Genomic DNA, 26,010 nt, shown 5'->3' with positions numbered 1-26,010 from the left:
CTGGAAGCCTGTGGTAATTGTAGTGGCATTCTCATATAAATAGTGTATGTATGTAAATACACTGCATAGGCATCTCTTTTTCTTACTCTCTATATATATACTACTTACCTCACCTGCCTGGGGAAAAAACAAAGGGCTCCATGCCCATGCACAGTATCACTGAGAGGAGGAGTCACTTGATCTTGTGAGTCAAAAAGATTCTTCGAACAAAAAACGACTTGCAAAACTCTGGACCCAACACTAGATGGCGGACATATGCCAAGCATGTTAATCTACAGCACTACATGCCAAGAACATATGTCTACTAGGCAAGTAACATTTTACTTTTCTATCTTGCAGTGCACATTATGCAGCTCACACTTTATACACTCCATACATAATACAATCTGCTGTTCAAAAATCATATAATATGTAGTGTATGTCCAGGCACAATGACGAGTTGCACCATATCCTGTGTTCAAGAGGTTACTTCAAACAAAAAAACACTTGCAAATGTTCGAGCCCAACACTAAATGTCAGGGGAATGCTAATCACGTGAATCTCCAGACCTAGATGCTACAAACAGATGCTTGCATCAAGTAACAGTTTCCTGCACAGGGATGTAGAGCCATCAACAGTTTACTATTGCATCATTACTAGCCAGTGTATGGACATGGATCAGTACAGTTCCCAGTAGAATAGAACACCATATTAAAGCTCTTCCATTGCAATAAGAGGTTTTTGATGCCCATAAACTGCTGTCAAGCTGCTATAACACTCCGCACCTTGCCTATCTGGTTTCCTGGTTGTGACTGAGGTTATGCCATCAAGTGTGGAAGGACAGATAACCTCATACAAATGGGTATCCAGACTTTAAAGTAAAATATTTGTGTAAAATAAAAATAAAAGATCACAATTTAAGTGCACGTGTGTCAAAGAATTTCATATAACCCTTCAAACTCTTCTACAAAGAGGATGTTGGAATAGGTGCCTTTTAATGAAGATTGCAAGAACGGTTGCAAGGAAGATCTAAACGCAGGACAAAGTTGAAATTACATCTTCAACTGCTCATTTCAAACATGCAAGCATAGTTCAAGGTCCCAATGTGGTAAATGGTCATCTGGCTGCTAGAGTTGGACTTCTTGGCAACCGGGTAACAATATTATAATTTACAGTCTCTTTAAATCAGATTGTAGGCTCACCCCTCACCCCTTTTACTTGAGCTTATTCTGACAATTGCAGTCATTGTCATTTGCATGAACATTCAGTTCACGTCTAATGAACCCTTTGCTGTGAACATTTTTTTTTTTTTTACATATGTAACTAGTTGGAATTCTTAACTCACCTTGGCATGTGGGTAGGCTTTCTCCTTTGCATTGTGTAATTTGGCTCACTACTTTCACCAAGCTGTAGATAATAGTAGTGTAGAGGAGAGTGGAGTGCCGTAGAGTGGAATGGTGAAGAGTAGAGTGTTGTGTATTGTGGTGGCATAGTGTGGAGTCCTGTAAAGTGGCATTGAGTAGAGTAGACTGGTGTGTGCATTGGCGTAGTTTTTCAGTATAGTGGTGTAGAATGCAGTGGCATTGAATTCAGCGGCCTACAGTGCAGTGTCATAGAATTCAGTAGTGCATAGTAAACAGTGGCATAGAGTTGAATGATGCAGGGGGCAGTGGTGCAGAGTAGATTTGAGTGTCGCAGAGTACAGTGCAGGGGCATAGAGTGGAGTAGTGCAGAGAAGAGTGGCATACATAGCAGTAGAGTACAGTGATGCAGAGTGCAGTGACAGTGCAGTTGTGTAACATGCACTGGTGTACAGTGCAGTGGTTTAGAGTCGAGTGACAGTGCAGTGGCATAGAGTAGATTGGCAGTAGAGTGAAGTGGCGTGGAGTGGTGCAGAGAAAAAGTGAAATTGCATACTGTGGCATAGTGTAATGATGTAGAGTAAAGTGGTGTAGATTTCAGTAGCATAGAATGTAGTGGTGCTGAATAGACTGCAGCAGCGTACAGTGGACTTGCGTAGAGTGCATGGCCGTTGAGTGCTACAGAGTAAAGTGCATTGGTGTAGAGTGCATTGGCATTTAGTACAGTAGTGTAGGGTAAATTGGTGTGGCCTAGATGAGAGTGGTGTAGAGTGCAGTGGGGTAGAGTACAGTGTCGAAGAGTGCATTGGCATAGAGTACAGTGTTACAGGGTAGAGTTGAGAGGCATGGTGTGAAGTGGTGTAGAGTACACTGGCATGGAGTGGTGCAGAATAGAGTGATGTGGTGTAGATTGGAGTGGCGTAAAGTGGAGTATTCATGGTCTGGTAGCACACTGCTGTTAGAGACAACATATTTTCAATTGAAATGAGCATTACATTAGCACAGAGATTCCCCTTTACTAATTAAACTATACAGTCCATGTAGAAAAATGTGTGGAAATGGCACCACCTATGTTAATAACTCAATTTGGTCATATGAAAGTGTTTGTTTCCAACACACTTCAGAAATAACAAAACAAAAAAAGTGCTTCATTTGTGCATACATGACTCAGATATTCTGAAATACATAGTTCATTTAAATGTTATAGAGTGTTAGAAAAAAACTCTTTCCTACACCCATTTCCCACCAAGATTGTCACATAAGTCTTCTCACTTTGAAGGTAAAGACGGAAAAGTAAACAAGTGCCCTTGGAAGACACCGCCTGGCATTTGACCTCAGTCTTTTAATGCACAGAAAATGTGATGAGATAAGAACACTATTTAAGTGCTTGAACTGAACCTAGAGAGCCTAAAGGAAAAAAGAGCCAGCAAATAAAAAGCCAGAAAGTGAGAGTTACAAAACCAATGGTAATCAACAAGGAGAATGCACCTTGTAGGTCAACTTTCTGAAAGTCCCCAAGATGCCTTTAGCAAATGAGACCGCTGCAACCAAAAAACTTTTCACTCGTTTTATTTTTCCAAACCAGTAGGGAAGAAAGGGCAAAACCCTCTCTTCCCCAGAAGCATTCCATGTTTGGTGCTCCAACCTCTGATTTGATATATCTTACCCTTGATCTTTCATACTTGCCTGTTTCCAAAGATTTTCAGAGAATTGTGCCTGTTTATTGTAACTTAATGTTATCTTGTGTGTTAATCTGTACTTCAATAAAGTGTCTAGGTATGTACTTAGATACTTCTTGGAACGCTGGTGTGCTATATAAAACTGTCAAATGGGCCAACAAACTGATTATAACACTCAGTGAATCTATCACAAACACGTGGTTTTAAAGCATGAATTAATCATTTCTGGATTCACATGTTGTGCATCATTTCCCTGTCTAGTGGTTGGATCTGTAATTTATATATATACATATGTATATATGTTTGGTGGCATGTGTAGATGCAGATACACATGCTGTGCATTATCCTGCTATCTAGGGTTGGGCTCCGAGTGTTACAAGTTGTTTTTCTTCAAAGAAGTCTTTTCGAGTCACGGGACCGAGTGACTCCTCCCTTTCGGCTCCATTGCGCATGGGCGTCGACTCCATCTTAGATTGTTTTCTTTCCGCCATTGAGTTCGTACGTGTTCCTCTTCGCTCCGTATTTCGAATCGGGAAAGTTAGCTAAAGTATCGAAAATTCGATGGTATTGTTATTGCTCGGTACCGGGTTAGTATTAGTGTATCTGCACCAACATCAAGACTGCTTCGGCGGCCCTTCGGGGCTTCCACTCTTCACAGAGGCCTGGTTGGTCCGACCACTCCCGTCGACCCAGACTAATGGACCGGACCCCCTTCTGTTTCTGTCCTAAGTGTCACGCAAAGTATCCTTATACAGACCAGCACCGGGTCTGTAATCTGTGTTTGTCACCTGGACACAGAGAAGATACTTGTGAAGCTTGCCGAGCGTTTCGATCGAAAAAGAACTTAAGAGATCGACGCACAAGAAGACTGGAAATGGCGTTGAAACCGAAAGCGCAGCTCGACGTCGAAGAGGAGGAAAGTATCTCCATCCAAAAGATGGACTCAGATGAATCCGAAAGTGAACGACCCTCGATGGTGCAACGAACTGTGAGTAAACCTGCCCCGTCCCAAACTCAGGGTCACACCAAAACACTTAAGGCCATAGGGACACCACCGGCAGCAGGCCATGGCTCAACCCACCGAAAGGAAGGTGACCAATCATCAGCACCGAAAAAGGCCAAGGAGTTGCCGAAGACTTCAGACTCCGGTCGAGAATCCTGCACCGAACGATTTTGACACCAAGTGATCGAATCGAACAAACCCCGAAAAATATCATCGGAACCGAAGAAGACTATAATAGCAGAAACTTCTGTACCGAAAAAAGCGGCCTCGGAGCTAAAAAGAAGCTCTTATACAGAATAGCAAGGACTTTCCATGCAACTCAAGGAAATGCATCGATTTGAGCAAGAGTTAGGTATGGAAGAATCTGACCATACACAATGGAGGTTACATATCCAAAAAGAGACTGGCAAGATTCAGACTTTACCTCCACTCAAATCGAAAAGGAAGCTTGCATTTCAGGAAACAGAAATGCAACCAAAGGCCAAAGTGGTCAGCGACAAATCACCACCACCACCACCACCACCAATGGCCTCACCACAACCATCCCCACTGCACTCACCACAATTGTCGCCAGTGGGAACACCTATAATGCAGTCACCCACACATACTGGGATGACCCAGGATGATGCTGATGCATGGGATTTATATGATCCACCAGTATTGGATAACAGCCCAGAATGTTATCCAACCAAGCCGTCACCACCAGAAGACAGTACTGCATATACGCAGGTACTATCCAGGGCAGCTACGTTCCACAACGTAGCAATGCACACAGAGCCAGTGGAGGATGACTTCCTTTTTAACACTCTGGCATCCACCCACGCATCCTATCAAAGTCTGCCAATGCTCCCGGGCATGCTCAAGCATGCGCAACAGGAATTCCAGGAGCCTGCGAAGGGAAGAGCTATCACGCCTAGAGTTGAAAAAAAGTACAAACCACCCCCAACAGATCCAGTGTTCATAACACAACAGCTCACACTGGACTCAGTGGTTGTAGGGGCAGCAAGGAAAAGAGCAAACTCTCAATCGTCAGGAGATGCTCCACCACCTGACAAAGAAAGTCAGAAATTCGACGCTGCAGGCAAGTGAGTGGCATCACAAGCAGCCAATCAATGGCGAATTGCAAAATCACAAGCCCTACTTGCACGCTACGACAGGGCACACTGGGACGAGATGCAAGACATCATACAGCACTTGCCCAAGGAACACCAAAAACGTGCCCAGCAAGTAGTGGAAGGAGGACAGGCCATATCTAACAACCAGATAAGGTCCACACTAGACTCGGCAGACACAGCAGCACGGACTGTCAACACGGCTGTAACCATTTGCAGACATGCATGGCTGCGAAGTTCTGGATTCAAGGCAGAGATTCAACAAGCATTGTTAAATATGCTGTTTAATCAACAACAGTTGTTTGGGCCAGAAGTCGATACAACCATTGAAAAAATGAAAAAAGACACGGACACGGCCAAAGCCATGGGCGCACTCTATTCCCCACAAGTCAGAGGCACCTTTAGGAAACCACAATTCAGAGGGGGGTTTCGACAACAAACATCTGAACCTTCCACCTCTCAAACCAGACCCACCTATCAATCACAATACCAAAGGGGAGGGTTTTGTGGTTCCTATAGAGGACAATTCCCAAAAGGAAGGGGAAAATTCCAACCAGCCAAACCAAGCCAGACCAAGCAATGACTTCAATGTCACAACACCCCAACACTTGTCACCAGTGGGGGGAAGGCTAACCACATACTACCAAAACTGGACACATATTACCACAGACACATGGGTCATTTCAATTATCCAACATGGTTATTGCATAGAATTCACAACATTCCCTCCAGATGTGCCACCCAAAACGCACAGACTGTCTCAGCAACACTTAGACCTATTACAAATAGAGGTCCAAGCACTGCTAGAAAAACAAGCAATAGAGCTCGTACCCAATCACCAAAAAGGAACAGGCGTCTACTCACTATATTTCCTAATTCCAAAAAAAGGACAAAACTTTAAGACCTATCTTAGATCTCAGAACACTGAATCTCTTCATCAAATCAGATCATTTCCACATGGTAACACTTCAAGACGTAGTTCCCTTACTAAAAAAGGAGGAATACATGACAACATTGGATCTCAAGGATACGTATTTCCACATACCCATCCATCCTTCTCACAGAAAATACCTAAGGTTTGCAATGCAAGGCAAACACTATCAATTCAAAGTGCTACCATTCGGAATAACAACAGCCCCCAGAGTATTCACGAAATGCCTAGCAGTAGTAGCCGCTCACATAAGAAGACAGCACATGCACGTATTCCCATATTTGGACGACTGGCTAATAAAAGCCAATGCTCAACAACAATGTCAATTTCACATGCAATATGTCGTAGAAATTCTACACAAACTAGGGTTCTCTATAAGTTACCAAAAATCACATCTGCAACCATCCCAAATACAACAATACTTGGGAGCAACACTCAACACACAAAGAGTCCAATCGTTCCAAAATGTAAGATCAAGCATACAACCAAACAAACACTACACAGTAAAGTTTGTAATGAAACTTCTAGGCATGATGTCCTCATGCATAGCCATTGTCCCAAATGCAAGATTACACATGCGGCCCTTACAACAGGGCTTAGCAAAGCAATGGACACAAGCACAGGGTCAACTTCAAGATCTAGTGTTGATAGACCGCCAAACACACTCCTCGCTTCAATGGTGGAACCCTATAAATTTAAACAGAGGGCGGCCATTCCAAGACCCAGTGCCTCAAGCTATTATCACAACAGATGCTTCCATGGTTGGGTGGGGAGCACACCAACAATCACAGCATACAGGGTCAATGGGACAATCAACAAAAACTACTGCACATAAATCACTTGGAACTGCTAGCAGTATCTCTAGCATTAAAAGCGTTTCAACCACTAGTAGCCCACAAACACATTCTTGTCAAGACAGACAACATGACTACAATGTACTATCTCAACAAACAAGGGGGGACACACTCGTCACAACTGTGTCTCTTAGCACAAAGGATTTGGCATTGGGCAATTCACAACCACATTTGCCTAATAGCACAATACATACCAGGCATTCAGAATCAGTTAGCCGACAATCTCAGTCGAGATCACCAGCAAACTCACGAGTGGGAAAGGCATCCCCAGATCCTACAGGATCACTTCCTCCGCTGGGGAACACCAAACATAGACCTATTCGCAACAAAAGAAAACGCAAAATGCCAAAACTTTGCATCCAGGTACCCACACCCTCAGTCCAAGGGCAATAATCTAAGGATCAGCTGGTCAGGGATATTTGCTTACGCTTTTCCCCCTCTCCCACTCATTCCTTATCTGGTCAACAAACTAAGTCAAAACAAACTCAAACTAATACTCATAGCACCAACCTGGGCTCGCCAACCGTGGTACACAACACTGTTGGACTTATCAGTCGTACCCCACATCAAACTACCAAACAGACCAGATCTGTTAACACAACACAAACAACAGATCAGACACACAAATCCAGCATCGCTCAATCTAACAATCTGGCTCCTGAAGTCTTAGAATTCAGACATTTAAATCTTACACAAGAGTGTATGAGGTCATTAAATAAGCGAGAAAACCTACAACAATACATTGTTATGCAAACAAATGGAAAAGATTTGTTTGCTACTGCCACACTAATCAAATTCAACCACTACATGCCTCCACAAAGGACATTGTAAGCTATTTATTACACTTACCAAAGTCTAATCTAGCATTCTCTTCCATTAAAATCCATCTCACTGCAATATCTGCCTATCTGCAGATTACACATACAACATCACTTTTTAGAATCCCAGTCATTAAAGCATTTATGGAGGGACTAAAAAGAATCATACCCCCAAGGACACCACCAGTACCTTTGTGGCACCTTAATATTGTATTAACACGACTCATGGGCCCACCATTCGAACCCATGCATCCTTGTCAAATCCAATATCTGACTTGGAAAGTAGTCTTTCAAATAACTATCACATCACTTAGAAGAGTGAGTGAAATACAAGCATTTACTATTCAAGAACCCTTTATACAAATACATAAACATAAAGTGGTTCTCCGTACAAATCCAAAATTCTTACCAAAGGTCATATCACCATTCCATCTTAACCAAACTGTGGAACTCCCAGTCTTCTTTCCACAACCAGACTCAGTAGCTGAAAGGGCCTTGCATACATTAGACATAAAAAGAGCACTAATGTATTACATTGACAGAACGAAACAATTTTGTAAAACAAAACAATTGTTTGTAGCTTTCCAAAAACCTCATGCAGGTAACCCTATATCCAAACAAGGCATTGCCAGATGGATAGTTAAATGCATTCAAACTTGCTACATTAAAGCAAAAAGAGAATTACCTATTACACCAAGAGCACATTCCACTAGAAAGAAAGTCGCCACAATGGCTTTTCTTGGGAATATACCAATGACAGAAATTTGTAAGGCAGCCACCTGGTCTACGCCTCATACATTTACTAAGCATTACTGTGTAGACGTTTTAGCAACACAACAAGCCACAGTAGGACAGGCTGTATTAAGAACATTATTTCAGACAATTTCAACTCCTACAGGCTAAACCAACGCTTTTTGGGGGAGATTACTGCTTTGTAGTCTATGCACAGCATGTGTAATTGCAGCTACACATGCCACCGAACAGAAAATGTCACTTACCCAGTGTACATCTGTTCGTGGCATGAGACGCTGCAGATTCACATGTGCCCTCCCACCTCCCCGGTAGACTGTAGCCGTTTTTAGTTGCATGAAAATTGTAAATATGTAAATAAATATTATTTTAATAGAAATTAGTTAGTTAAATTACTACTCCATTGCATGGGCACCTCTAGTATACTCACAACTCCTACCTCACCCTCTGCGGGGAAAACAATCTAAGATGGAGTCGAAACCCATGCGCAATGGAGCCGAAAGGGAGGAGTCACTTGGTCCCGTGACTCGAAAAGACTTCTTCGAAGAAAAACAACTTGTAAGACTCCGAGCCCAATACTAGATGGCAGGATAATGCACAGCATGTGAATCTGCAGCGTCTCATGCCACGAACAGATGTACACTGTGTAAGTGGCATTTTCCATATATATATGTTCGATGGCATGTATAGCTGTGCATACTTCTGCCATCTAGAGTTGGGCTCGGAGTGTTACTAGTTGTTTTTCTTTGAAGAAGTGTTTTCGAGTCACAGGATCGAATGACTACTCCTCTTCGGCTCCATTGCGCATGGGCATTGACTCCATGTTAATTTTCTTTCTTTTTTTCTTTCTTCCGTCAGGCCCGGACGTGTTTCCTTTCGCTCCGATAGTTCGATTCGGAAAACCTTGAAAACGCTTAATTTCTCGTCTGTATTCTTTCGATCGCGTTACACCTTCTATCGACACTTCGGTACCATTGGAACAAACATCTCTACTCGCCCTTGGGGGTGCACGCGCCCCCAACTCGGGCCTGGTCGGGCCGACCGCGTGGAAGCCTCATGGATCGGACTCCATTCCGATTCTGTCCTCGGTGCCACACTAAATTCCCTTATACAGAGCAACACCTCGTCTGTAATCTCTCCCTTTCCCTGGACCATAGGGAAGAAAATTGCGAGGCCTGCAGATCCTTTCAGTCAAAAAAGACACTTCAGGACAGAAGAACACGAAGACTCGAGATGGTATCAAAAAGCTCCGAACATCTCAACGTCAAAGAGGAAGAGATTATGCAGACCGCAGTCTCTGTTCGAGGATCCGACTCCGACCAGGATTCCGAGGAGGACCGACTGGTCACGGCAGGACAGCACGTGAGTACGCCTGTCCCTGTACCATCTAAGCCGAAACATAAGGCCTTGGGGACGCTACTGCCAGAAGGCCATGGCTCTACCCGAAAGAAGATACACAGTGACCAAACCACCAGTTCGGCACCGAAAAAGGCCACTCCTCCGAAGCCATCGGAGTCGAGCCGAAGCTCCGTCTCTGACTCGAGCAAACAGCGCTCTTCCGAGTCCAAATTTTGAAAATCTTTTTCGGAGCGGAGACCATCCACAACGCCATCTTTTTTGATACCGACAAAGCCAGCTTCGGAGCCGAAAAGAGCTGGTTATACTGAGGAGCATGGACTTTCAAAAACACTTAAAGCCATAAGACTACTGAGAAGGACTCCCAAATACAGCCAATAATGGAAGTAATGGATGAAAGGCAAGCCAGGATTCATATCCATAAAGAAACTGGCAAAATTTTAACAGCACCTCCTCTAAATCGAAGAGGAAATTAGCCTTTCAGGAGGAAGTGGACACTACACAGCCTCCAGCTAAAGTGCCAAAAACAAAGGAAAGACCTCCACCTCCTCATTTTTCTCCTCCTCAGTCTCCTCCTCACTCTCCACACCTGCATAAATCTCCTCCTACCAGTCCTACACCAATGCAGTCACAATCACATTCACTTGACTCGCATCAAGACAATGTGGACCCATGGGATCTTTATGACCCAGACCCGACCCCATTCCCGACAATAACCCTGATTGCTATCCCTCTAAGCCTTCACCACCAGAGGATAGTACAGGCTACAATCAAGTGCTTGTTAGGGCGGCAGCATACCATAGTGTCACCATGCACACTGAACCACTAAAAAACTCTCCACACATGCAACATACCAGTCGCTCCCTATGCTCCCCGGCATGATAAAGCATGCTGATCAAATATTTAGTGAGCCTGTAAAAGCAAGAATAATTACTCCCAGAGTAGAAAAGAAATACAAGCCACCTCCTTCTGATCCTGTCTGTATTACTCAGCAACTCCCTCCAGACTCTGTACTGGTAAGCGCTGCCAAGAAGAGGGCTAATTTACAGTCGCCAGGTGATGCACCCCCACCAGACAAGGAGAGTAGGGAGTTTGATGCTGCAGGGAAGAGGGTGGCATCTCAGGCATCCAACCAATGGAGAATAGCCAACTCATATGAATTGTTCGCTAGATCTGACAGGGCCCATTGGGACGAAATGAAAGATGTAATTCAGCATCTCCCCAAAGAACAGCAAAAGAGGGCACAGCAGATAGTGGAGGAAGGGCAAGCCATCACCAACAATCAAATTAGGTCTGCCCTAGACTCAGCAGATACAGCAGCCAGATGCATTATCACTGTTGTAACAACCATGAGGCATGCATGGCATAGGTCCTCAGGATTCAAACCCGAAATTCAACAGGCAGTGTTGAATATGCCATTCTACAAAAAACAGCTTTTCGGCCCAGAGGTCGACACTGCAATAGAAAAAATGCGTAAGTATTCAGACACAGCAAAAGCGATGGGTGCACTATACACCACACAATACAGGGGATCCTTTCGCAAACCCCAGTTTAGAGGTGGATTTAGGGCTCAAACTGCAGAGGCATCTACATCACAGCCAAAGCTGGCCTACCAACCTCAATACCAACGAGGTGGTTTTAAGAGCACATATAGAGGCCAGTACCCCAGAGGCAGAGGGAAATATGAAACACCTAAACAAGTCTCACAACAAAGTAAACAGTGACTTGTTCCATTCCCTTCCAATCCACACCTCCCCTGTGGGAGGGAGACTGCAAATGTTCCACACCAATTGGCTAAACATTACCACAGACAACTGGGTGTTACCAATGATCTGCAATGGCTATTGCCTAGAATTGATACAAACTCCACCAAAACCACACAAACTATCCACAGAGCATATCACTCTGTTACAGGAAGAAGTCAAATCTATATTACTCAAACAAGCAATAGAACCCGTGCCACAAAATCAGTAGGGACGGGAGTTTACTCACTGTATTTCCTCATTCCCAAAAAGGATTGCACCTTAAGGCCAATATTAGATCTCAATCTTTACATCCTGTCAGAACACTTTCACATGGTAACTCTCCAGGATGTTATTCCACTACTTCAAAAACACGATTTCATGGCAACATTAGACCTCAAAGATGCGTATTTTCATATACCCATCCATCCGGCGCACAGAAAATATCTCAGGTTTGTCATTCAAGGAAAGCACTATCAGTTCAAGGTGTTACCCTTTTGAATAACAACAGCTCCAAGGGTATTCACAAAGTGCCTACATATACATGTATTTCCATATCTAGACGATTGGCTGATAAAATCAAACAGTCATACGCAGTGTCAAAACTATGCGCATTACGTAATACAAACCCTGCGTACGCTAGGGTTCTCAATAAATTACCAAAAGTCGCAAACACAGCCTGCGCAAATACAGAAGTATTTAGGGGCAATACTAAATACTCAAAAGCGCTTGCAAGTCCAAATACGCAGAGAATACAAGCATTCTAAAATATAATAGCACAGACAGGTCAACAGTATACTGTCAAATTTGTCATGAACATTTTAAGAATTATGGCATCATGTATTGCAATTGTTCCACATGCAAGACTAAACATGCAGCCCTTGCAAAGGTGCCTTGCACAACAATGGACACAAGCACAGGGTCAGCTTCAAGATCTACTGTTGATAGACCGCCAAACATACATGTCCCTTCAGTTGTGGAATTCCACAAATCTAAACAAAGGGTGGCCATTTCAAGACCCTGTGCCTCAGACTATAATTACAACAGATGCATCAATGATTGGCTGGGGAGCTTACCTAAAAAACCACAACATCCAAGGACAATGGGATGCCCAACACAAACAGCTACACATAAATCACTTAGAGTTGTTAGCTGTCTTCCTAGCACTCAAAGCTTTTCAGCCTCTTCTCATTCACAAGAATGTCCTGATCAAAACAAACAACATGACCACCATGTATTAGCTAAACAAACAGGGAGGGACACATTCGTCTCAACTCTTACCCCCCAACTCAAAAAATTTGGAAATGGGCATTGTACAACCAAATTCACCTGGTAGCACAATACATTCCAGGGATACACAACCGATTGACAGATGTTCTCAGCAGAAATCATCAACAAACACATGAGTGGGAGATTCACCCTCCAGTGCTTCAAAAATACTTTCAACAATGGGGAACACCAGACATAAATGTCAAATGCCAAAATGCCAAAACTTTGCATCCAGATACCCACATCCCCTGTCTAAGGGCAATACTCTATGGATCAATTGGTCAGGGATATTTGCTTATGCTTTTTCCCCTCTCCCAATCATTTAATTTCTAGTCAACAAATTGCATCAAAACACACTCAATATGATACTCATAGCACCAACTTGGGCACGTCAACCGTGGTACACAACACTATTAGACCTGTCAGTAGTACCACACTCCAAACTCCCAAACAGACCAGACCTGTTAAGACAAAACCAAGGGCAGATCAGGCACCCAAATTCCAACACACTCAATCTGGCGATTTTGCTCCTGAGGTCATAGAATTTGGATATTTACAACTACCATCAGAATGCATGGAAGTAAATAAGCAAGCAAGAAAACCCACTACTAGACAGTGCTATGCAAACCACTGGAAAAGATTTGTATATTACTGTCAATCTAAACAAATTGTCCATCTTACAGCATCAATACAAGATTTTGTATGCTATTTGCTTCGTTTGCAAAAATCTAATTTAGCATTTTCTTCCATAAAAATACATCTCACTGCAATTTCCGCATATTTGCAAAATGTACAGCACAGTTCTTTATTTAGAGTTCCCGTTATCAAAGCCTTCATGGAAGGCTTAAAACGCATCATTCCACCCAGAACACCTCCAGTTCCTTTGTGGAATTTAAACATAGTGCTTACGCGACTTATGGGCCCACCATTTGAACCTATGCACTTATGTCAAATGCAATTCTTAACATGGAAGGTTGCCTTCCTAATCGCAATTACATCATTGCGAAGAGTTAGCGAAATACAAGCTTTCACTATTGAAGAACCCTTCATACAAGTACACAAACATAAAGTCGTACTACGAACTAACCCTGAATTTCTTCCTAAAGTAGTATCACCTTTTTCATATCAAACAGTGGAACCATCAGTCTTCTTCCCACAGCCAGATTCTGTGGCAGAAAGAGCTCTACATACATTAGACATTAAAAGAGCACTAATGTACTATATAGATAGAACACAACCATTCAGAAAAAACTAAACAGCTATTTGTAGCTTTTCAAAAACCACATTCTGGCAACCCCATTTCAAAACAAGGTTTAGCAAGATGGACAGTAAGATGCATCCAAACATGTTATGTTAAAGCCAAAAGACAACTCTTAGTTACTCCTAAGGCACATTCCACAAGGAAGAAAGGTGCTACAATGGCATTCTTAGGAAGCATACCAATGGCTGAAATATGTAAGGCAGCTACTTGATCAACACCACATACATTTACTAAACACTATTGTGTAGATGTTTTAGCAGCACAAGAGGTCAAGCTGTACTAAGAACATTATTTCAAACAACTTCAACTCCTACAGGCTAACCACTTCTTTTATGGGAGGACTAACTGCTTTGTTGTCTATGCACAGCATGTGTATCTGCAGCTACACACGCCATTGAACGGAAAATTTCAATTACCCAGTGTACATCTGTTCGTGGCATGTTCTGCTGCAGATTCACATGCACCCTCCCACCTCCCCAGCAGCCTGTAGTCGTTTAAGTTAACAACACTTGTACATATGTAGATATATATATATATATATATATATATATATATGGATAGATATAGATAAAGATATATATATATTTAACATTCCATTAGCATGGACATCTCTTTTCTTTATACTCTATCACTCCTACGTTACCCTCTGCAGGAAAACAATCTAACATGGAGTCGATGCCCATGCGCAATGGAGCTGAATGGGGGGAGTCACTCGATCCCGTGACTCGAAAACACTTCTTCGAAGAAAAACAACTTGTAACCCTCCGAGCCCAACACTAGATGGCACAAGTATGTACAGCATGTGAATCTGCAGCGGAACATGCCACAAACAGATGTACACTGGGTAAGTGACATTTTCCATAAATACATGCACACATACATATATATATATATATATATATATATATATATATATATATATATTTTTCATTCCACCTTACTGTATCCCGTTAGAAGACACAACACCGACACCTAATATTGGTGCAGATAAAGTGATTTATTCGTAATCTGGCAGGTAGCCACACACCCAAGGTGTTTTGGCTCCTGCTCACGAACCCTGGTCACGGATGGGCATTACCGCCCAAACTACATTTTAAAGTGAACATTTGCTGATATAAGTAAACAACAGAAAAACATACTACTGTATCCCATATAGTCTTCTACATTTCATTGTCTATAGAAATTATTTTTATAAAAAGAGGGTCTTCATGCACAAGAATGAAAATGTCACTTACCCAGTGTACATCTGTTCGTGGCATTAGTCGCTGCAGATTCACATGTTGAGCACAGTCCGCTGCCTGGTGTTGGGCTCGGAGTATTACAAGTTGTTTTTCTTCGAAGAAGTCTTTTTTGGTCACGGGACCGAAGGACTCCTCCCTCTTCGGCTCCATTGCGCATGGGCGTCGACTCCATCTTAGATTGTTTTCCCCGCAGAGGGTGAGGCTGGAGTTGTTTGCTATAAATAGTGCCCATGCAATGGAGTGAATACGTATGTACATAAAAAGTTTATAATAATTATTTACAAATGTACAAATGTTTAAGATTTAAGATTTACTTCTAAACGGCTACAGGCTTCCCGGGGAGGCGGGAGGGCACATGTGAATCTGCAGCGACTAATGCCACGAACAGATGTACACTGGGTAAGTGACATTTTCAGTTCGATGGCATATGTTGCTGCAGATACACATGTTGAGCATAGACTATAAAGCAGTTACCTCCCCTAAAAGCGGTGGTTTAGCCTGTAGGAGTTGAAGTAGTTTGGAATAATGTTCTTAGTACAGCTTGGCCCACTGTAGCTTGTTGTGCATTTAGTACATCTACACAGTAGTGTTTAGAAAATGTATGAGGCGTAGACCAGGTTGCAGCCTTACATATTTCGCTCATAGGAATGTTTCCTAGAAAGGCCATTGTAGCACCTTTCTTTCTGGTTGAGTGTGCCTTTGGTGTAATAGGCAATTCTCTCTTGGCTTTAAGATAGCATGTTTGAATACATCTGACTATCCATCTAGCAATGCCTTGTTTAGAGATTGGATTTCCTATGTGTGGTTTTTGAAAAGCTATGAACAGTTGTTTTGTTTTCCTGATTAACTTTGTTCTGTCAATGTAGTACATTAGTGCTCTTTTGATGTCTAATGTATGTAGTGCCCTTTCAGCCACGGAATCTGGCTGTGGGAAGAACACTGGTAATTCTACTGTTTGATTTAAATGGAATGGTGAGATTACTTTTGGTAGAAATTTTGGATTTGTTCTTAGAACTATTTTATTTTTGTGTATTTGAATAAATGGTTCTTGTATGGTAAATGCCTGTATTTCACTTACTCTTCTGAGGGATGTGATTGCAATGAGAAATGCGACTTTCCACGTTAAATATTGCATTTCACAGGAATGCATGGGTTCAAAAGGTGGACCCATGAGTCTTGTTAAGACGATGTTAAGGTTCCATGAAGGAACTGGTGGTGTTCTTGGTGGTATAATTCTTTTTAGTCCTTCCATGAATGCTTTAATAACTGGTATTCTAAATAGAGACGATGAATGAGTAGTTTGTAGGTAAGCAGATATTGCTGCGAGGTGTATTTTTATAGATGAAAAAGCGAGGGTTGCTTTTTGCAAATGTAGTAAGTATCCCACTATGTCCTTTGTAGAGGCATGCAATGGTTGGATTTGATTGGTATGGCAGTAGCAAACAAATCTTTTCCACTTAGATGCATAGCAGTGTCTAGTGGAAGCTTTTCTAGCTTGTTTTATGACCTCCATACATTCTTGTGTGAGGTCTAAGTGTCAGAATTCTAGGATTTCAGGAGCCAAATTGCTAGATTCAATGATGCTGGGTTTGGATGCCTGATCTGTTGTTTGTGTTGTGTTAACAGATCTGGTCTGTTGGGTAGTTTGACATGCAGTACTAGTGAAAGGTCTAGTAGAGTTGTATACCAAGGTTGTCTTGCCCATGTGGGTGCTATCAGTATGAGTTTGAGTTGGTTTTGACTCAATTTGTTTACTAGATATGGAAGGAGAGGGAGAGGGGGAAAAGCGTATGCAAATATCCCTGACCAACTCATCCATAGAGCATTGCCTTGTGATTCGCGGTGTGGGTACCTGGATGCGAAGTTTTGGCATTTTGCGTTTTCTTTTGTTGCGAACAAATCTATCTGGGGTGTTCCCCAAATTTGAAAGTAATTGTTCAGAACTTGGGGGTGAATTTCCCATTCGTGGACTTGTTGGTGATCTCGCGAAAGGTTGTCTGCTAGTTGGTTTTGGATCCCTGGAATAAATTGTGCTATTAGGCGAATGTGGTTGTGAATCGCCCACTGCCATATTTTTTGTGTTAGGAGACACAATTGTGTTGAGTGTGTTCCTCCTTGTTTGTTTAAATAATACATTGTTGTCATGTTGTCTGTTTTGACAAGAATGTATTTGTGTGTTATTATGGGTTGAAAGGCTTTTAACGCTAGAAATACTGCTAACAGTTCTAGGTAATTTATATGAAATTTTGTTTGGTGTACGTCCCATTGTCCTTGAATGCTGTGGTGATTGAGGTGTGCTCCCCACCCTGTCATGGAAGCATCTGTTGTTATAACGTATTGAGGCACTGGGTCCTGAAATGTCCGCCCTTTGTTTAAATTGTTGCTGTTCCACCATAGAAGCGAGAGGTATGTTTGGCGGTCTACCAACACCAGATCTAGAAGTTGACCCTGTGCTTGTGACCATTGTGATGCTAGGCACTGTTGTAAGGGTCGCATGTGTAGTCTTGCGTTTGGGACAATGGCTATGCATGATGACATCATGCCTAGAAGTTTTAGCACAAATTTTGCTTGTATCTTTTGGTTTGGAAACATAGCACTTATTACCTTGTGGAATGCTTGAACTCTTTGTGGACTTGGAGTGGCAATTCCTTTTGATGTGTTGATGGTTGCCCCTAGATATTGTTGTGTCTGACACAGTTCGAGGTGTGACTTTGTATAGTTGATGGAGAAACCCAGTTTGTGAAGGGTTTGTATGACATATGTGGTGTTGTTTGTGCACTTTCTTACTGTGTTGGTCTTGATTAGCCAATCGTCTAGGTAAGGAAACACATTTATTTGTTGTCTCCTGATATGTGCTGCTACTACTGCTAGACATTTTGTGAATACTCTTGGTGCAGTTGTTATTCCGAATGGCAACACCTTGAATTGGTATTGTATTCCTTTGAATACGAACCTTAGGTACTTTCTGTGAGAAGGATGTATCGGTATATGAAAGTACGCATCTTTTAGGTCTAATGTGGTCATGTAATCTTGCTGTTTGAGCAGTGGAATGATGTCTTGTAGTGTGACCATGTGAAAGTGGTCCGATATGATGTAGGTATTTAGTGTCCTGAGATCTAATATTGGTCTTAATGTTTTGTCTTTTTTTGGAATTAGAAAGTACAGGGAGTAAACTCCTGTGTTTTTTTGTTGTACTGGTACTAATTCTATTGCATCCTTTTGCAGTAGTGCTTGAACTTCTAGTCCTAAAAGTTCTAAATGTTGTAGTGACCTTTTGCGTGTTTTTGGAGGGATGTTTGGTGGGAATTTGTGGAATTCTATGCAATAGCCATGTTGGATTATTGCTAGTACCCAATTGTCTGTTGTAATCTGCTGCCAAGATTGGTAGAATTGGCTTAGTCTTCCCCCCACTGGTGTTGAGTGAAGGGGTTGTGTGACTTGAAAGTCACTGTTTAGGTGGAGGTGTTTTTGGAGTTTGGAATTTTCCCCTACTCCTTGGGAGTTGACCCCCTCTATATCCCCTGAAACCTCCCCTTTGGAATGAACCCTGATAGGGTGTGGTTCTTGTTTGTTGGCTGGTGGTGTCTGTGGGTTGGCCACGAAACCCCCCTCTAAATGGAGTTTTTCTAAAAGAGCCTCTGCTCTGCGGGGAGTAGAGTGCGCCCATGGCTTTGGCCGTGTCTGTGTCCTTTTTAAGTTTTTCAATGGCTGTGTCCACTTCAAGGCCAAAAAGTTGTTTTTCGTTGAAGGGCATATTAAGGACAGCCTGCTGGATTTCAGGTTTGAACCCTGAAGTGCGGAGCCATGCGTGTCTCCTTATGGTGACAGCAGTGTTGACTGTTCTTGCTGCAGTATCGGCTGCGTCCATTGAAGAGCGGATTTGATTGTTCGAGATCGTTTGTCCCTCTTCAACTATTTGCTGCGCCCTTTTTTGGTATTCCTGGGGAAGATGGTCTATGAGAAGTTGCATCTCATCCCAGTGTGCGCGGTCATATCGGGCTAGCAGCGCTTGAGAATTTGCGATGCGCCATTGGTTGGCTGCCTCTGATGCAACTCTTTTTCCTGCCGCATCAAATTTTTGGCTTTCTTTGTCCAGAGGTGGGGCGTCGCCAGATGTATGGGAATTTGCTCTACTACGGAGTCAGGTGGTAACTGCGAAGTAATAAACACTGGGTCTGTGGGTGGTGGTTTATATTTCTTATCCACCCTTGGGGTGATGGCTCTTGATTTTACGGGCTCTTCAAAAATTTGTTTTGCGTGCCGTAACATCCCTGGTAGCATTGGGAGACATTGATATTGGCTATGTGTAGCCGAGAGGGTGTTAAATAAAAAATCATCCTCTGTAGGATCGGAATGCAGTTGGACATTGTGGAATTCTGCTGCCCTAGCCACCAGTTGCGAGTATGAGGTACTGTCCTCTGGCGGTGACGGCTTTGTGGGGTATGAATCGGGATCATTGTCCGGCACTGGGGTGTCGTATAAGTCCCAAGCGTCTTGATCCTGATTATCTTGACTTATAGTAGTTTGCGCTGGTGAGTGCATTTGTGGCGGAGTTTGTGCCGGCGATGCCTGTTGTAGTGGAGAGGGCGGAGGCGTGACTTTTTTAACCACTTTGGCTTGTGGTTGTGCGTCATCCTTGAGAAATCCGATCCTTCTTTTTCTCATTATTGGGGGAAGGGTTGATATCTTCCCTGTGTCTTGTTGGATGTACAGTCTCTTTTGTGTGTAGTCTGATTCTACACTTTGGAGCTCTTGTCCAAATCTGTGCATCTGGCCACTTATTCCTTGTTCCTCTGTGTAGGAAGGAGGTGTGGAACTTTTCGGCGCCGAGAGAGAATCTTTTTTCGGCTTCGGTACCGACTGAATTTTTGTGACTTTCGGCAGTGTGTCTCGGTGCCGATGTTTTTCGGTGCCGGCATCTTGTTTTTGCTTCTCGGAGCCGCTATCTCGGCTCCGAGGTTGCTCCATGGCGGTCCCTCGACCGGAGTCGGGTGTCTTCGCTATGGGCGTGCCCTTTTTCGGCGCCTTCGACGGGTCGCCGGTTTTATGGGTCGAGCCATGGCCTGTTGGCAGTGGCGTCCCCTGGGCTTTTGTTTTTTCGATGGTCTTTATTTTCGACGTCTTACTCACTGTTTGTTGTTGTTGTTGTTGTTGTTCGACGTCGGAGTCTCCGGATTCTGAGTCCGGAACCGAGAATGTTTCCTCTTCGTCGTCGAAACGTTGTTTTGTCGGCGTGGACGCCATTTGTAGACGCCTGGCTCTTCGGTCCCGGAGTATTTTTCTGGACCTGAAGGCTCGACAGGCCTCACAGGTATCCTCCTTGTGCTCGGGGGACAAGCACAAGTTACAGACCAAGTGCTGATCTGTATAAGGATACTTACTGTGACATTTTGGGCAGAAACGGAACGGGGTCCGTTCCATCGGCTTCGGCGTCACACGCGGTCGGGCCGACCAGGCCCCGATGGGGGATCGAAGCTACCCCAAAGTCTTCCGATGATCGGTGTCGATGTACCTAACTATCCCGATACCGAACGGAACAATACCGACGCTTTCTTCCGAGATTATGACTAACTTTCCGAACCGAAACACGGAGCGAAAAGGAACACGTCCGAACCCGACAGCGGAAAAAAACAATCTAAGATGGAGTCGACGCCCATGCGCAATGGAGCCGAAGAGGGAGGAGTCCTTCGGTCCCGTGACCAAAAAAGACTTCTTCGAAGAAAAACAACTTGTAATACTCCGAGCCCAACACCAGGCAGCGGACTGTGCTCAACATGTGTATCTGCAGCAACATATGCCATCGAACACTTAATTTACTCTTAATGAGGTTAAATCAGTTACATAGTTCCTGATGTAGACATCTTACTTGATGGAATTCCAGATACAAATTACTATAAGTGATTGCGCTCTTCACCTCCTTCCACCTGCTTCACGTTCTTGGTTCCATCAGAGCTCTGGTTCAAGGCTGGAGGAGTATTTTAATTTTCTGGCTACTCCCTTGATTGGAGACCAGAGCAGACGTTTACTAAAAGCTTCTGGCAGCTGCCTCCACTTACTTGCGCTAAAGAGAAACTGCTTCAGGAGAAAATGTAAGTCTTCACTTAGGCCCCCACAGAGGCCAACAAGTCATAGTGCAAAATCTAGGGTTGCTCTGCTTGCTATCACTAAAGAAACCTTTTCTAGTTGTGAGAGGGAGAAGGAGAGGAGGCTTTCCCTCCGCTATAGCCACTGGGTCCAAACCACTTTCGGTACGTGGGTGCATGGTGTGCCTAAGAGCTATTCACAGAGACCTAACAGTGGCATGTAGTCAGACCACCTCTGACTCATTCAGAGTGCCAGGGACTTTTACAGATGAAGGTCAGAAGTGTTCCCTCTCAGAATCACTAGTCCTGTGTATAAAAACGGGCAAAGTCAATTAAATCTCCCTGCATTGTGGAGAAAAATGGTAGATGGGTCTCTGAACATCATTGGCCTCAATGAACATAACCAACATGCATATGCACACAGTGCTGCGTTTGGCGTAGGTCCTTTTTGTTGTCCAGAACTACTGCCTGTGTTCAGGGGATGTGTTCCGCCCCATCCTGGAGGAACACAGCAGTGATAATTCCCTCAAGGGTGCTAGCAGAGTATATTCTCCCCATGAGACCCAAAAGCCTATTTGATCTTGGGTGCTCAGTGAACTACTCACAGTCCTACCTCACCCCCCTTCCCCCGAGAAATTTTGATTTATTGGGAAAATTCTGGTCTTGAAAAGGCTTCCAGGTAGTGTTAGACTTAAGTTAGACAGTGGGCTGCTTCCTAGGAAACATGCTGATTTGGAGCTTTCAGAGGCTCTTAGCATTGCAGGTATTTTACACTGGTATGTTTTCTTGTGAATCTCAACATGAGCTACCTTCTCCAAATTCAGAGCTCTTCAGCTAGTTGCTAGACAGTCAGTCCATTCGAGTCTCAGCCCCCGATCTCCATGGTTAACTTTAAGAAGGCTAGATCATATTCTACCTTCTGGAGTTTTGCCCTTTTTGCCTTCTGCACTTGCAAGTCTCAGAGATGACCAACTTATGAGAGTTCAGGTGAAGGCTCACTCCACATATCTCTTTATCAGTGCCTCATGGAGCAGATCAGATTCATCCCTAGACCTGTCGGACCTGAAGTTGTTTTCAGTTGGTCCTAAGAGCCTTCCAAATATCTTTGGTGCATATGAATAACTCCACTACTTCTTGTACATTCAAAAGCAAAGGGACAGTAATCCCCTGTAAATGTATAGGCTCGCAGTAGAAAGGTGTGAATGAGCAATCACTCAGGTGATAAACTTTCCCCACCATGGCCAACAACCAGAGAGTGGTCACCCTTAGCCTGCATCTCCACTCATTCTAGGAGCTGAATATCCTATACGTTGTTTTTTTTAAAAACTCATCTGAACTTAAGGTGAAAGAAGGGTGGTCTCCTCCAGGGTGGTGAGGTCTAAAGGGGGCTCTGTAGTGCTTAGTTTGAAAGGGGGGCTCTTGTATGACTTACGACTGATCACTCCGATTCAGGACATGCTTCATAAAGTCAAAGCCACCTTCGGATGCACCGTTACTCTGGTGGTCACTGGTAGTCCCAGGTTGGTCAGTTTTTCAGGCCTCCTCCTTCTTAGGATGGCATGGGGCGCAACACTTACTGTCATCATTCAGGTTGATTGCTTGGTTCCTGAAGGTCTACATTTTGCCAACCTCTGCTTCTGCAGAGAACCTGAATGTCCTCGCAGCTGCTAAAAAGCCTTCCGTTAACGCACAATACAGAAGAACATGTTGTTAACATAGACAGACTGGATTTACTGTATGCTAAACCAAGAGCAAGAAACTGGAAGCAGTTGGCAGTAGCAAAATCGCATTGCACATGCAAAAACTGGTAGTAATACATTCCAGGTACTAAACCATCCGGGATCTTGCCATCTGATGACACCACATAATAGAAAAAGATAATTGCCAAGCACTTAGTATTTAAATAGTAACACCAAATATTCATGGTTATGCAAAAAGTGGGATCAAGGATCGTGCTACATGTTCTTCTGTCGTAGGTAAAATCACTTTATCCTTTTTTAAATCTGTCAGCCTAATCAATGTGTTTCTTTCCTTTTTTGGAACGTCCTAGAGGCTGTAAAATTCATAAATAAATATTACAATGCATACAAAATAAATTTTCAATGGCATAACATATCAATACAACCTAAATATTAAACACCCCCCCAAAATAATGTATTGAGTTACCTAATTCATTTTTCAATCACATTACATTAGTCAAAGAGGATGACAAATTTAATTTGTCATAAAATCCAGAGATCTATATGTACGCATGTGGACTTGTCTGTCAGCCTAAAGAAGGTAAAGGTAATCGTTCTTGGTTGCATATAGGTAGGCAAAGGAGCAACCCACCGAAATTCACTATGATGTTATTTTGTGGTATGCTATGTTATCTTTTATCTTTTTGTATCTCATCCTAGGGTTTTGTAAACTGAAGGATCAACAAGAATGGTGTCCTGGCAGTTCTGTTATTAGGGAAATGCACTGTACAGCAGTGGCAGCCGTTTTGTAAAAGTAGTGGTAGGACAGGGGCTCACTTAAAAAATGTTTAAAAAAAAAATAAAGGTTCACTTACCTGTGAACAGCCGCCGCCTCTCCTCTGCCGTCTTCTCTTCCTAGCAGCACTGAAGCACACAAGCTCCCACACTCCCCTAAGCCAATCACAATGCTGCAGTCACCAGCATGACAGCAGTGTTGTGATTGGTGTGAGCGGCCTGCTTCGGCGCTCAGACAGGGAGTGGGTGCATGTGCATATTCTCCACCCGGCTGTGCAATACAGCCCGGTGAAGAAATGCTAAGTGTGCATGCCTGTTTGGCTGGCCCAAAACAGATGGCCAAAGCATCATGCACACTTATGGTGCACGCCACTACTCCTCCAGCCCAGCCCAGCCCCGCCCCGCCCTGCACCAACCTGGCTTGCACTGAAAAATAAAATAACATTGTGCATTTTATTCATCCTTTTTTGCACAGTGGGGCGACGCTCCGCTCCTGTACAAAGTGAATTACTTGGGCGTACTGTCAGGGTTTCAGGAGCTTATGGAAAGGGAGAAGCTGAGTCTTTGTCCACAATTGAAAGGTTAGAGAGTTCTAAAGTCGGGCAGCAGATACTAAATAAAAAGGCCCTGCCTTCCAGTCTCATATGGTGGAACATAGGTTTGGACAGCAATGTGGTCCTGAATGATCTGAGAAGGACTGTATGGTATGCATCTATAACAAAGCTGGCTGAGGCCTCGACCACCTGATCAAGGTTAGCTCTGAAGACCAGACAGAACAATATGAACATAATTCACCTCTTGATTGGCAGCCAATGAAAAGAGAGCCAATCCATTGTTGCTGATGAATGCTTAGGAAGGAATAAAGCAGCTTTCGCAGCTGTATTTTAGAATTGCTGAGCAGCGGGCAGGCACAGTCCATAGTTCCTAGGAAGAGTGAGTATGGTCAATTGAGCTATTACTGAACGGGAATAAAAGGGAAATGGGGAGAATATTTTGCAACATTCTGAGTAGTAAGAAGCAGGTGGAGGTCAGTTTATTGACCTGGGAAGTCATTAGATTACACACAGCTGTGGTAAATCCTCCTTAACACCCAATAAGTGGAAGAGGGTAACTCTGGCATGAAGTGGACACAGTTCTGAACGACAGCTCACACAATTAACTTAATACAATATCAAATAGTGTCTGCGGGGGCCAAAATGCGCTTACCCCATAAATGATGTAAAGAAGTATTTTTGCGCAAGTAGAATTTATACTGAATACAGTGCTATGATTATATATTAAATCAGACAAAATATCAACACAGTAGGTGCTCCATGAGATGGGTATGTGCAGGTGACCTGAGGAAAAAAGTGTAATTGTGTGTAGCTGGATATTAAAGGAAAACACACACAGTTCTGGCTGTGTAGAACAAGATATAGATCAGCCCAAACTACAATATAAGCTCAGGCTATACACCTATACATGAAATGTTAAACACAGCGGATGTGTCAAAGTTTTGATCCAGAAATCTAATTAAAGGGGCTTCATCGGGAAAATTGATGGTACCATTATCTAGCCATGATACCGAATAGTTATTAAACATTAAAAATTGATTTCTGAAAAACCTCTCTCTTCCTTTCATTGTACTTCAGGTGTGACGATTATCCTTAAACATATCCATTGCAGATACTCGAAAACAAGCTTTATTGGGAAGACCCATTACCATGCAGTAGAATCAGGCAGCCATGAAGAGTCTATGCAGTCTCAAAAGAGGAGCATTAGATAGGCATGCACCGGATAAAGGCAACCAAGACAGTTTAATGTTCTGGGGGGGTGGGGGTGGGGGGGGGGAGCGTGCAGCAGGTTGGCCCACCTCTTGAGCGTCGGCGACCACAGGCAGATCATCTAGCTTCCATCTAAGATGGCATTTAGATTTCTGTTGGAGCCACTCCCCTGAGGCCTCACCACGGCTACGCCCACAACTTATGACAGAACAATTTGTTCCTAGCTCATGTGGATCAAAGGTTTCGAAAAACACATTGACACCCGTTGGCGCACAGTGGAAGGACCTCAGCAATGGGTCCTCTTTTTGTTGCTTCTTGTGTTTGGGTGTTACAC

This window comes from Pleurodeles waltl, chromosome 6 (genome assembly GCF_031143425.1).
Source record: "Pleurodeles waltl isolate 20211129_DDA chromosome 6, aPleWal1.hap1.20221129, whole genome shotgun sequence".
NCBI classification, from domain to species: domain Eukaryota; kingdom Metazoa; phylum Chordata; class Amphibia; order Caudata; family Salamandridae; genus Pleurodeles; species Pleurodeles waltl.
Note: the sequence above shows the minus strand (reverse complement) of the source record.